This window comes from Podarcis raffonei, chromosome 4, assembly GCF_027172205.1.
Source record: "Podarcis raffonei isolate rPodRaf1 chromosome 4, rPodRaf1.pri, whole genome shotgun sequence".
Taxonomy (NCBI): Eukaryota; Metazoa; Chordata; class Lepidosauria; order Squamata; family Lacertidae; genus Podarcis; species Podarcis raffonei.
In genome coordinates this window covers 80,889,875-80,903,126 of record NC_070605.1, presented here as the reverse complement: position 1 = coordinate 80,903,126, position 13,252 = coordinate 80,889,875, and positions in this window count along the sequence as shown.

Genomic DNA, 13,252 nt, shown 5'->3' with positions numbered 1-13,252 from the left:
GCTTCATATAGATATTAAACCTTTGGGGCAGTCTAAAATGGCAAATGCCTAACAGTTATATTCCCTGCTTAACACTAAGCCAACCTATATGTGTGTTAGGCAGAGGATTTTATGGGAAATGCCGACTCTACACCTCTCATAAGCAATCATTGGCACCAGCAATGATTTATTTTCTTAACTAAGAAGTGATGGAGTATAAGGCTACCCTGAAAAATCAGCTCCTCACCCTAATAGTAGATAAGTAGGGATTAGTTACTCTCTCCTTGTGTTCAAAGCACTCTTAAGAGGCCTTTATTTTGACTTTGCTATCACATCCCAAAGCTGAAAACTGGCTTTGCAGAACCCTTGCTAAGGTGAAGTTCTGCATCTTCTATTGTCACATCTCAGGCTAAACATATTCATTTCCCTGAGATGCGTTCTGAAGGTAAGATGTGGAAAACTAAATTAAAATTGCCATTGGAATCACTATGGGTGATAGCCAACTAAGTCATACTCAAAGGAGACTCATCTAAATTAAAGGTTTTAGGTCAATTGATTTCAATGGGTCTACCCAGAGCATTACTAATGTTGGATATTTGAAGCAATAGATAGACTTTATATCTCGTTAAACTAGAGGGTCAAAGATACTTTTTAATGCCAAGCCCTCTGTTGATAGGCAGGATTTAAGGAGTTTGAATTTGAATTTACATTTAAATTGTCTCTTTGTTATGATGCTTGTCATAAGGCGAATGAGAAGGACACACATTTTACTTTGCTAAAATGCTACAACTTCTTTCAACCCAAATTCAGTTTGGAGAGTGAAGACTGCAATTAAACTTTTAGGTGGGTCTTTGGGTTATTCTAGCTCACGTTAGATCTTTGCAAATGCCTCCCTTTATATTTTCAATATAACAATTTTCAGTTTTGCTTTCATCCCTGCATACAGTTATGGCAACTTAAAGGATCTACCGGTTTGCTTACTGTGAATAAAAAGTAAACCAAAGCAACTGACCAATCTGGAAAATGCTAGTGTTAAACATGGATGTAGCCATGGGGGGGGCACAGCTGCCCTCCCCCAGATCCACAAATATTATTGAAAAGCATTGAAAGTACTCAATTACCTGAGTCCAAATCATCTGTCTGGCCAGCCTGGCCAGGACGCCTTTCCTTTTATATCTTTTGGGCTTGATGAGGCATGAAACTCTCACCCTCACCTGTCTTGAGCCTACTCCAGCTTAAGAATCACACATCTCCTCCCCGAGCTACCCAGCCCCACCTGGGCTGTGGGTCCTTGCCTGCCTTCCTTCAGAACTGACAGCTATAAGTTCTGGAATCCTGAGGTCAGGAGTGGTACGTCCCATTTTGCCACTTGATGCAAAACAGGAGGTGCCATTCTGCTCTGCCACACCACCACCACCCGTGGGACACCACCACTGTGCCACCTGCTGTTGGCACTGCAGCTGTACCGCCAGCTGTGTCACTGCCGCTGCTTGTGGAGAAGTAGTGCTGGCATTGGCGCCAGTTCCCTGAGAGGGTTTGCAAGAGCTCACCCAAATCTCATGAGATCTTTTGCTCTCCTTTGACATCTTGCAAGACTTTGATGAGATTGTGCAAGATCTTGCGGGAAATCAGCACCTATCCTGGCATCGCTTCTCTGGCAGAGGTGGGGGCATGGCAGGGGGTGCCCATGAGGGGGCTGCCTCGGGGGCTGCTGCTGCCTGAGACAGCTACTTCACACCCCTACATGGGTGGGCTGGCCTTGCCTGAGGTCATTATGGGCTTGCACCCTGGTATCTGTTTACCTGTATGCACACACATTCAATTCTTTTAGAAAAAAATACAAGTTTTTTGTGCAAATCTACCAGATTTGCACAAAACAGCAGCCGTGTGTGTGTGTGTGTGTGTGTGTGTGTGTGTATGTGTATGTGTGTGTTGCTCCAAGCCAGGAAACCTGAGGTCCATGGATATTTGTTCACATACACCTTCTGTGATCTACCATGCTTGCACAAAAGAGCAGTCCAAAAATAAAAATAATTGATGCCTCACTCCAGACTAGGTAAGGATTTGGAGTTGTGCACATGAAAGGCTGCCTGTCGCTTCATTTCCTGCCCCTTTCCTCCCCATGTCCTGTACCCATGGGTGTAGTAAAAGCATGTGAGAGAAGTGGCAGTTTAATACTAGGAAAATGTTTGTGGAGATTCCATCTTTTTCATATGTTCTTTCTCGGCCTAGGTTTCAGACTATACCCACAGAATATCTGTCTGGTAAATTCTAAGCAGACCTACAAATGGCCATCTCTGTAGGTGGAGAAGGGCAGATCAAAGACTTTGTGCACCATATCCTGAATTTCTCTTTAGACGATTCGCCTAGAGATAGATTTCTTTATTTGTTTCAGAATTTTTCCAAAAGGTCAGCCAGGTGACTTGAAAATTAGGTGGTTGTTGGCACGCAAACCTCTCTGCATCAGCGAACAACCATCTATTTTTCAAACCATCTGATTGGCAAACTTGTTTTTCTTAATAACTTTTTATTGGATTTTATATACAAGGATTATAGGGATAATAAATGAAACGAATAATTAGACCAAGTCTTCTCATATCATTTGTACATCACAAAAATAGCATGGTCAATTTGCAGTGATATCTACAACATATGGCTCATTATTAGTGGTCAGTGTGTGAGTTCTTGGTTCATGAATTGGTTTAAATGAAAACAAAAATAAAGGAGAAACAGGATAGAACAGAGTTAATAGATAACATTCAACATTGCATAGCTAAATGCCTAATCAGGAGCCCTTGTGGTTGTGCTTAGATTAAGTATGAGTAATAGTCATTTTACCTCTTATGTTACCAATGTAACAATATAAAGTGTTTGTATATTGATGAATGTGAGAGGAGGGTTCAAAGTCAAGATAATAATTTATGTTCAAATATAAATCGAATCATAATTGCCGTCTGAAACCTTGCCATTCAGAAGTCATGGCCTTTTACACACTAGCAGTTTTTATGCCATTGATGCAAAACACATTAATGTCCACAAATTCACCATACTCTCTGTAGGTCGAACTACATAAAGATATACAATGCATCTTCAGATTACCTATGTTCCTTCTCCCCAAATCATTGGCAATGTGGATGAGCGAGATGCAGAAATGACGGCCGACTCTGTGCATGTGTGTATTATATGGTAATGTGAAGAAGATTTAGTACTGAAGTTCAAGAAGATCACAGCAGATAAGGGCTTAGAGAAGTATTGTCCAAGCTTGGGTCTTCAGGTGGTGTTGAACTACAACTCCCATCCTTCCTGACCATTGGTCATGATTGCTGGGTGTGATTGGGGTTGTAGACCGATGACATTAGGAGGGTCCAAGTTGGGGAAGCCTGTCTCACCCTGGAGGCAAAGCTTGTTACATAAAGGATTTTTCCTGAAGTCAAATGTGCTTAACAGCTGTCCATGGGGGCGCAGGTCAATTCTGTGTCCCGGGCAGCTGTTTATCAGCTCCATCTGGTATGCAGGCTGAGACCCTACCTGCCCACAGACTGTCTCGCCAGAGTGGTGCATGCTCTAGTTATCTCTTGCTTGGACTACTGCAATGCGCTCTACGTGGGGCTACCTTTGAAGGTGACCCGGAAACTACAACTAATCTAGAATGCAGCAGCTAGACTGGTGACTGGGAGCGGCCGCCGAGACCACATAACACCAATCTTGAAAGACCTACACTGGCTCCCAGTACATTTCCAAGCACAATTCAAAGTGTTGGTGCTGACCTAAACGGCCTCAGTCCAGTATACCTGAAGGAGCATCTCCACCCCCATTGTTCTACCCGGACACTGAGGTCCAGCACTGAGGGCCTTCTGGCGGTTCCCTCACTGCGAGAAGTGAGGTTACAGGGAACCAGGCAGAGGTCCTTTTCGGTAGTGGCACCCATCCTGTGGAATGCCCTCCCAGCAGATGTCAAAGAGAACAACAACTACCAGACTTTTAGAAGACATCTGAAGGCAGCCCTGTTTAGGGAAGCTTTTAATGTTTAATAGACTACTGTATTTTAATATTCTGTTGGAAGCCACCCAGAGTGGCTGGGGAAACCCAGCCAGATGGGTAGGGTATAAATAAATAAATAAATAAATAAATTATTATTATTATTATTATTATTATTATCATCATCATCATCATCAAAGCTCCTTTACCAGAGGATTGTAACAGGGAAAAAATCTTCACCAAAGAACCTATGAGTTATATCATTCCCTTATTTCATGCCTTTTTTAGGACAGGGCACAAATTACTAAGATTGAGTGCAAGGCTGGAGATGCCTTTCCAAGTCAATAGTTGCTACTTATTTCCAAGGCATGCAAGGCTGTTCCTGGGAGACACAGTGTTGCCTCCATGTGCAGTGGGAGAAATGACTGAAAATGACCCCCCTTTGCATGTGCTTCTTTATATGATAACACGTCTAGGAAAATCCACTGACTTTGGCATCAAAAGTAAATGCTGCAACAGATATATTGTTATATGTTGTTCCATATACAGTTCGTATATAAAAACAGAAGTATGATTAAAAGTTGATGAGAGACTGTTTATAAATCTTGATTGCTTCATAATTTTAACTTTGAGCAACATTTTTATCATAATTATAGGCTTTCTTTAAGCATTTATGCAGATTGTTTTATTCAAAAGAGGTCTTATTTCATTTCTGTATAAACTATACTCTTAGTTCTTCATAAAATAAGAGCCTGTGTTCACATAGGGGCAGTTTCATCACGTTAAGTGCCTTACAGTGCTACAACACCAGTAAGCATTCACAATTACTGTTTCTTTAAAACACATTTTAAAACAATGCAAATGTTTTATTCTAAGCTCCACAGGGCATCCCAAGGGGTTAAGACAGACTGTAAAAAAATTGTCTGTTTAGAGCTTTTTTTTATCAGGTAATGTAGGCTTGTGCCAAGATAGTTCTCATATATCTATTTTCTCAGTTGCAGGGGGAATCAAATATTGAGGGGTATGAATTGAGAAATGAGGAATGTGTGGTTGCAAATGTTACCTTACTATCTGTTTAGAATGAATAAATGGGAAGTAGCATGTAAGGCAACTTGGTCCTCCTGTCTTGCCTCATACAGATAGCATCAGCAGAGACCACCCTTTGCAGGATTAAGGAAGGGAGAAGGAAGACAGAAAACAGAGAGATGTGCAAGGGTAGAACATGCACAGCCCTTCTGAAATGTGCCTAAATTCCCAAGGTCCTTGAAACTATTCATTCTAAGCTATTGTCGCCTCCTCATACTACTATAAATTTTTCAAAGCATTTGACTGGAACAAATCCAACAATTCCATTAATTGATTTGTAGACTTCATATAACATAAATAGGCTGTAATGTTGAGTTAATCAGTGGCAGAGCTGGGAGCAGAACACAGAAGCCCAGCAAAATGATTCATTCTGTTGGGAAGAAACGCATCATGAGTGCTTATTGTCTCCTGGGCCAACAGTGTCATTGCCCTGGGAAACACTGTAGATGTACCAATAAGGATCAGAAGAGGGTGCTTCCCTCTGACGTGGCAAGGACTCCCCACCTGATGTAACAGGGGAAATGCATGGAGTTCAAGGGTAGTCATTTGTACATAGTGGCTTGAGAAGACACAGAAAAGACCCGCAGGGTTTCATGGAGTGAAACACGTTGCTTTTAAAACAAACTGTTGTTCAAACAGTCATAATCAGTAAGCATAACTGGTAAGAGCTGAGACAGTGTTGTCGCTCACTGATACGTTTTTAAAGATTTGCAGGGTTGAAACCTTGACACCAGAATCAGAATAAACAGGTCAGGTCCTACATACATTGCCGTTGGGCTACAACTTCCACCATCCCTGACATTGGACATGCTAGACCTGAAGGAAAATGGAGCTCAACAACCAGTGCTGTAACTACAGGGAGCAAGCTGGGGTGGGGTTGGCTGCAGAGGGGCGCCATTGAGGCTCCCAGCCCACCCCCACCCCCTGTGTGTGTGCGTTTGTGTGTACACAAATGTGCATGGGTGTGTGTGCCAAGCTGGGTCTTTGACCCAGGTGAAATAAAGCCTGTCAGTATCTGGAAAGCTATAAGCTCCTCCAACCTTCCCTTCAGACAATGTGCTTTATCCTCATATCTGAAGCTAAGACTGAAAAGCAAGCCACTCAGTCTTAGAGGTTGTCCAGCTGCTATATTATCCCGTCCATAACGCTGTAAGGATGGAGATGAAGCAAATATCAACTGGCTCCTTCAGATGGAGGATGAATGACACCTTATTCAGAGATGAAGAAGTGTATAAAAAGGCCCAAAAAACTTTGAGAGATTATTTTGAAATAAATATGAATACCAATGTAGAAAAAAGAGTAATCTGGGACGCAAGCAAAGCTGTTATGAGAGGGTTTTTGATACAACAGAATGCAATAAAGAAGAGAAGTCAAAATGAGAAGAAAGATAAAATTTTGGAGAAAATAAAAGAAAGTGAGAAGAAATTGAGAGCAAAACCAAAGTCGCAGGAGATTTTGAGAGAAATAAAATTATATCAAGTACAATATATGGAAATGATGAATCAGGAAATAGAATGGAAAATTAAACAAATGAGACAAAAAACATTTGAATCAGCTAACAAATGTGGGAAATTGCTGGCTTGGCAAATGAAAAAAGACAAAAATTAAATACTATTACAAACTTAGAAGTGGAAGGAAAGAACATACATAACCCAACTGAGATTAGAAACTGTTTCCAGAGGTATTTTAAACAATTATACACACAAGGGCTACAGAAAGAAATGGACATAGACCGATTTTTGAAGACAAATGGATTACAAAAAATCTCCCAAGAAAGCAAATTAATGTTGAACTATAAAATAATTGAACAGGAAGTAGAAGGTGCCATTCAAAATATGCAATTGGGCAAATCTCCAGGACCGGATGGGCTGACTTCTAGATATTATAGATCTTTGAAAGAGTGGCTATTACAACCTTTGAAGGAAGTCTGCAATGAAATTCTGGAAGGGAAAAGGGCACCAGAGTCGTGGAAAGATGCGTATATTACACTTATACCGAAAACAGAGACTGAAAAGACTCAGCTTAAGAACTACCGCCCTATATCGTTACTTAATGTGGATTATAAAATTTTTGCTGACATTTTGGCCAAGAGATTGAAAAAAGTATTGATGGAAGAGATTCATAAAGACCAAGCGGGCTTTCTCCCGGGAAGACACTTGTCTGAAAATTTGAGGAACATAATTGATATCTTGGAAAAACTAGAAGTGAATATAAACACTAAAGCAGTTCTGATATTTGTGGACGCGGAGAAAGCTTTTGACAACATCTCTTGGAGTTTTATGAAGAAGAACCTACAGGGGATGGGGGTAGGCCAAGGTTTTGAAAATGGTATAGGTGCAATATACTCTGAACAAAAGGATAAATTAATTGTAAATAATGTGGTGACGGAAGAATTTAAGATAGAAAAAGGGACACGACAGGGGTGTCCAATTTCCCCATTGCTTTTTATATCGGTCCTGGAGGTTCTGCTGAATATGATTAGAAGGGACCGGTTGGTTAAAGGTATACAGGTCGGAGCCAAACAGTACAAACTGAGAGCATTTGCAGATGACTTAGTATTGACGTTACAGGAGCCAGAATCTAGTACTAAAAGGGTTTTAGAACTAATTCAAGAATTTGGTCAAGTGGCAGGATTTAAACTGAACAAGTTAAAAACTAAGGTTTTAGAGAAAAATTTAACACCGATTGAAAGAGAGAGGTTTCAGAATGAGACAGGCTTGACTGTGGTTAAGAAAGTGAAATACCTGGGGATTAATATGACAGCCAAAAATGGGAACTTATTTAAAGATAATTATGAAAAATGTTGGACGGAAGTGAAAAAAGACTTAGAAATTTGGTCGAACTTGAAGCTTTCACTGTTGGGTCGTATTGCTGTGATAAAAATGAATGTATTGCCTAGAATGCTGTTTTTGTTTCAAACATTGCAAATTGTGGACAAGATGGACTGTTTCAAGAAGTGGCAGAGAGATATTTCTAGATTTGTCTGGCAGGGCCAGAAGCCCAGAATAAAATTTAAGATATTAACTGATGCAAAGGAAAGGGGTGGCTTTGCCCTGCCAGACTTTAAACTTTACTATGAATCAGCAGCCTTTTGCTGGTTGAAAGAATGGCTGCTTCTGGAAAACACAGACATTTTGGACTTAGAAGGTTTTAACAATGTATTTGGATGGCATGCATATCTGTGGTATGACAAGGTCAAAGCGCATAAAGTATTTAAAAACCATATTGTCAGGAAAGCATTGTTTAACGTTTGGATAAGATATAAGGACTTATTGGAAAATAAAACCCCAAGGTGGCTGTCACCAATGGAAGCAAAAGCCCAGAAAAAGCTCAATATGGAGGCCAAATGGCCGAAATATTGGGAAATTTTGGGACAAGAGGGAGATAGACTGAAACTGCAGAGTTTTGAGAAACTAAAAAACAAAGTGCGAGATTGGCTTCATTATTATCAGATAATGGAGGAATATAATTTGGACAAGAAAATTGGCTTCCAGGTGGAAAAATCAAAATTAGAAACAGAACTGTTAGAACCCAAAACTAAGATTTTGTCAAAGATGTATAACTTGCTGTTGAAATGGAATACTCAGGATGAAACGGTGAAATCTGCTATGATTAAATAGGCACAAGATGTTGGACATAACATTATGTTTGCTGACTGGGAACAGTTATGGACCACAGGTATGAAGTTTACAGCATGCAATGCCTTAAGAGAGAATATTATGAAGATGATATACAGGTGGTACATGACCCCAGTCAAGCTTGCAAAAATCTATCATTTGCCCGATAATAAATGTTGGAAATGTAAAGAAACTGAAGGTACATTCTTTCACCTTTGGTGGACGTGCCCAATGATTAAGGCTTTCTGGGAAATGATCTATAATGAAATGAAAAAGGTATTTAAATATACCTTCCTGAAGAAACCAGAGGCCTTTCTTCTGGGCATTGTCGGCCAATTGGTGCCAAAGAAGGACAGAACTTTTTTTATGTACGCTACAACAGCAGCAAGAACACTCATTGCAAAGTATTGGAAGACACAAGATCTATCCACTTTGGAAGAATGGCAGACGAAGGTGCCAAGATATGGGATTGGCAGAAATGACTGGCAGAATCCGAGACCAGGGAGAAGAGTCGGTGGAAGAAGATTGGAAGAAATTCAAAGACTATCTACAGAAATATTGTAAAATTAATGAATGTTAGAACGATGTTGGATAGAAATTAAGTGGTTTCCAGCTGTAATGCTTTAAGAGAATATGAAAAAGGGGTTATAAACAGGTAAAAATCTAATGGTAAGGATTTGCTGAACCAACAATTTGAAGTGGAATACAAAAAAGGGAGGTATGAGGAGGTCCGGGAAACAAGCTAAAGGAAAATAAGCAATGGAAAATCTGTGTGTTTTTAACTATTTTTATTTTGTATTTTTGTTATTTTTTTCATTTTTATTGTAATACTTTAAAAAATCTTAATAAATATCTTATAATATATATATATAATCTCCCCCACACCCCCCAAAAAAGTATCACCTAAGCATAGGTAGACTGGATTTTTTTTGAAGCTTTACAAGATACTTTTATCTGGGCTGCTGAAAGAATTGCATGGGCTGCCAGTTTGTTACTAAGCCCATTTTAAGGGACTGCTGATGACTTAGGAGACTCAACTCAGCTTGGGAACGGGTTATGTAAAAGAATGACTCCTCCTGTACGGATCTATCCACTCACTACCAACAACCAATGTCACCTTGGACACACTGCATCTTGCAAATATTCATCTTTGAATATTTCAGTCGTACCAACAGGCTAAAAAACAGTTTCTATCCGTGGACTTGCCAATCAGAAGGTCAACGGTTCGAATCCCCACGATGGGGTGAGCTCTTGTTGCTCGATCCCTGCTCCTGCCAACCTAGCAGGTCGAAAGCACATCAAAGTGCAAGTAGATAAATAGTAGTAGTAGATCGCTCCAGCGGGAAGGTAGACGGCGTTTCCGTGCGCTGCTCTGGTTCTCCAGAAGTGGCTTAGTCATGCTGGCCACATGACCCGGAAGCTGTACGCCGGTTCCCTCGGCCAATAAAGCAAGATGAGCGCTGCAACCCCAGAGTCGGTCACTACTGGACCAAATGGTCAGGGGTCCCTTTACCTTTAGTAGTAGTAGTAGTAGTACTAGTAGTAGTATCTTACAACCACTTAGAAATGGACTTCCTCTGTAGTGACCCCCACTTTGTGCAACCGTCTCCCTCTTTATATCTAGCTGGCACCCACAGTGCTGATATTTTGCTGACTAGTTAAAACTTGTTCTGTTATCTCAGGCCTTCCAGGACATTTTATACATTATACCAGTTTTTATCACCCCTTCAATATGGCAGATATAGATGTATAGATATATAACCTAATGTTGTTTAACCCCTGAAGAACGAAGAGTGTATCAAAATCCATTAAAGTGTGACTAGGAAGGAGTGCTGGAGTTCAATAAAGAGGGGTTTATTTCTAAGGGAGAAGCATTCTAATGTTTTCTCCAATATGCCTGTTGGTCTTCTCTTCTCCTTTTTCTATCTTATCTTATCTTACCTTATCTTATCATCTTATCGCTTTGCAACTAAGTCCCACTCTGAGTAGACCCACTGAAATGAATGGACCTAAGTTAGTCATGCCCATTATTTTCAACAGGTTAACTACAATGGGTGATAGCCAACATTAGTCACACTCAAAGCAGACCTATTGAAACCCATCTGATTTCAGTGGGTCTGCTCTGAGTAGGATTAATGATGGTTATCACCCGTTGTAGGTGGATTTTCTGCTATGCAAGGAGAGAAGAAGGCCCCAAATCCAGCTAAAGTTCATGGTGACTAGCTTGTTTGCTTGCTTCAAGTGTGTCTTACAATGTAACAGGTAATACTTATTCAGAAGCAAGTCCTGCTGAGCTGAGTTGGACTTTGTCAAGGACCAGCAGGTGTTTTTAGCATTGCAACCTTTAGCTGGATTAGGCTATAAAGCTGATCTTGTTGGCTCTTCATCCTCCTTTTCCAATGCCGTTATCTGTGCTGTGTCCTTGGCTTTCTTCTTTGGTGTAAACCAGAGTAGTTCCACCAGAGGCAGGGGAGCAAATAGTATTTATTAAGGTCCAAATCGGGGTTTTGACATCTGCCATCTTTCTGCAGACAGAATTGTGAATCCTTCCCTTAAATCACAATGTCCCCCATGGCCTTCGTTGTAATTTTATTTTACAGCTTCCCTTTAGGTTCATTGTCTGCATTGCTTCCAATGGCACTGCTTCAAATGCAACAACCCCGGGGGACTTGAGTTGCCTTTTATTTATTTCTTTTCCTGATGACACTGCAGTTACAGAAGCCTCAGATCTATACTCTCAGGCAATTGTGAGGGAGTCAGGCTGTCAATGGACTTCATTGCCAGACTTCATAAAACTGCCAAGGTTGATCAAAATTGCATAGCTCAGGCCAAATCCATTTCAAATCTGACGATTAAAGCAGCTTAATTCAGGTGGAGGAGTTTTCAAGACCACTTTAATCACAGAATAACTTTAATCTATGCTTGGTTTTTTTTACAAAAAATGTTTGGTTTTTCTGGTTTGCTTTCATGTGTTTTGAACGAAATGTTGGAAATTTAGCTGGGTTGTTTGGTTGTTGTTGTTTACAGTTCATGCTCATTAAAGAACCTGGACTATTGCTGATTTCCTGGGCCAGAGAAGACCATCATACTTTCTCCCCAAAAACGGGGAGGGGTAAGGTTTTGTCCTCAATTCTAGAGGGTCAAAGATCCCGGTGTAAAGGGGGTTTTAAAACAGTACAGAAAAACTTCACACCAGCCCTGTTTTCAAAGAGACTGTGATCTCAGCCATTTATCCGGGGGAAAGCGGAAAGACGATTGGTTCAAAACGAAAGTGAGTCAGAATAATTTCAGTTGCATCATTTGGGTGCCTTTCCTTTACCGAGATTGAGTTCGTTTCTTTTTTAAAAGACAAAAACAACCTGTTCAGTTGTGATTGTGAAAACATATTCCGAACTAACCCGATTGTGGAATACATATTGGCGATATCTGACTTTTAAAATAAATACCGTTCAATATTATATTTCTGTTCTTCCTCCCGCCCAAAACATAAATAACGTTCCCTTTTTTAGGGCATCTTTTTTCAAGGCGCGCATGACTAGTTTAAAGGGTGAAGTTCAGCGTTCCGTGAAGAAGTTACCTTTCCTTTAAAAAAATATATTTTTACAAAGAATTGGAAGATAGGAGAAATGCTATAATAAACAAATCGCTTCCGAGCTAGAAAGCGTAACATTATTTTTTAAATGTATCCGTACAACCACACTGTTAACGTCACACTTGCCTTGAAGGAAAGTAACACACGATTATTTACATATTTCTATTAAGTGTACAGAGAGATATATGAGGGCATCTTACGGATCCCGAACGTAGAGATGCCAAGTAATTCAGGTAACACGTGCACGTACAATCGCGGCCTAGACTGAAATCTAAGTTGCAATTCATAGATAATTCAACCGATAAAATTGTTTTAAAGGCTTCTCTGGCCTCGCTGGTTCATTATTGTGCATTGGATCATAATAAAATGAGTGTAGAATTAATCCAGGCAAAACAGCATACAGAGATGGGAAGGGTGGCGAAGAACCCTTAATCCTAATTTTGGGACATTTATTTCTCTCCCTCCCCGCCCCCCACCCGGAAAAAAAGAATGTGAAAGAGCGCACTGATATCCTATGTTGAAAATTTTGTAGCGGGGTTGGGAAAACAACTCTCTGGATTTCTGTACGGCACCTATCCTTAAATTAAATTTAGTTGTGTGTGTCCCCCGCCCACCTCCTACTCTTGGTGGAGGTTGCTTTCATAACCTGGGGCAGATGAATTGCTACGGAGTGGACTTCGCTGCGCCACGTTTGCGCTCCGATCCTGAACGCTACCTAAGACTTCCAAACGGCTGAGGCCGACCGTCCACGCGGCGCCCCCCTCTTCCCTCGGTACTAGGGAATCCTAGAATAGGTCGCTGATCCTTCTACACGCTTGGTAATTGCGGTAGACCGAAGAATCTGCTGCCTCCGCCTGAGACGGGTCGCCTCTCACCCAACGCCCTAATGGTTGGGCCGGACGCGCTTCCGTGGAGTCCAGAATTTATAAGCGCCTTTTGGGGATAGGGGAGCAGCGGGTGTCCGAAAGGTCTGCGCCAGCTTTGAGGCTGCAACGAGCGC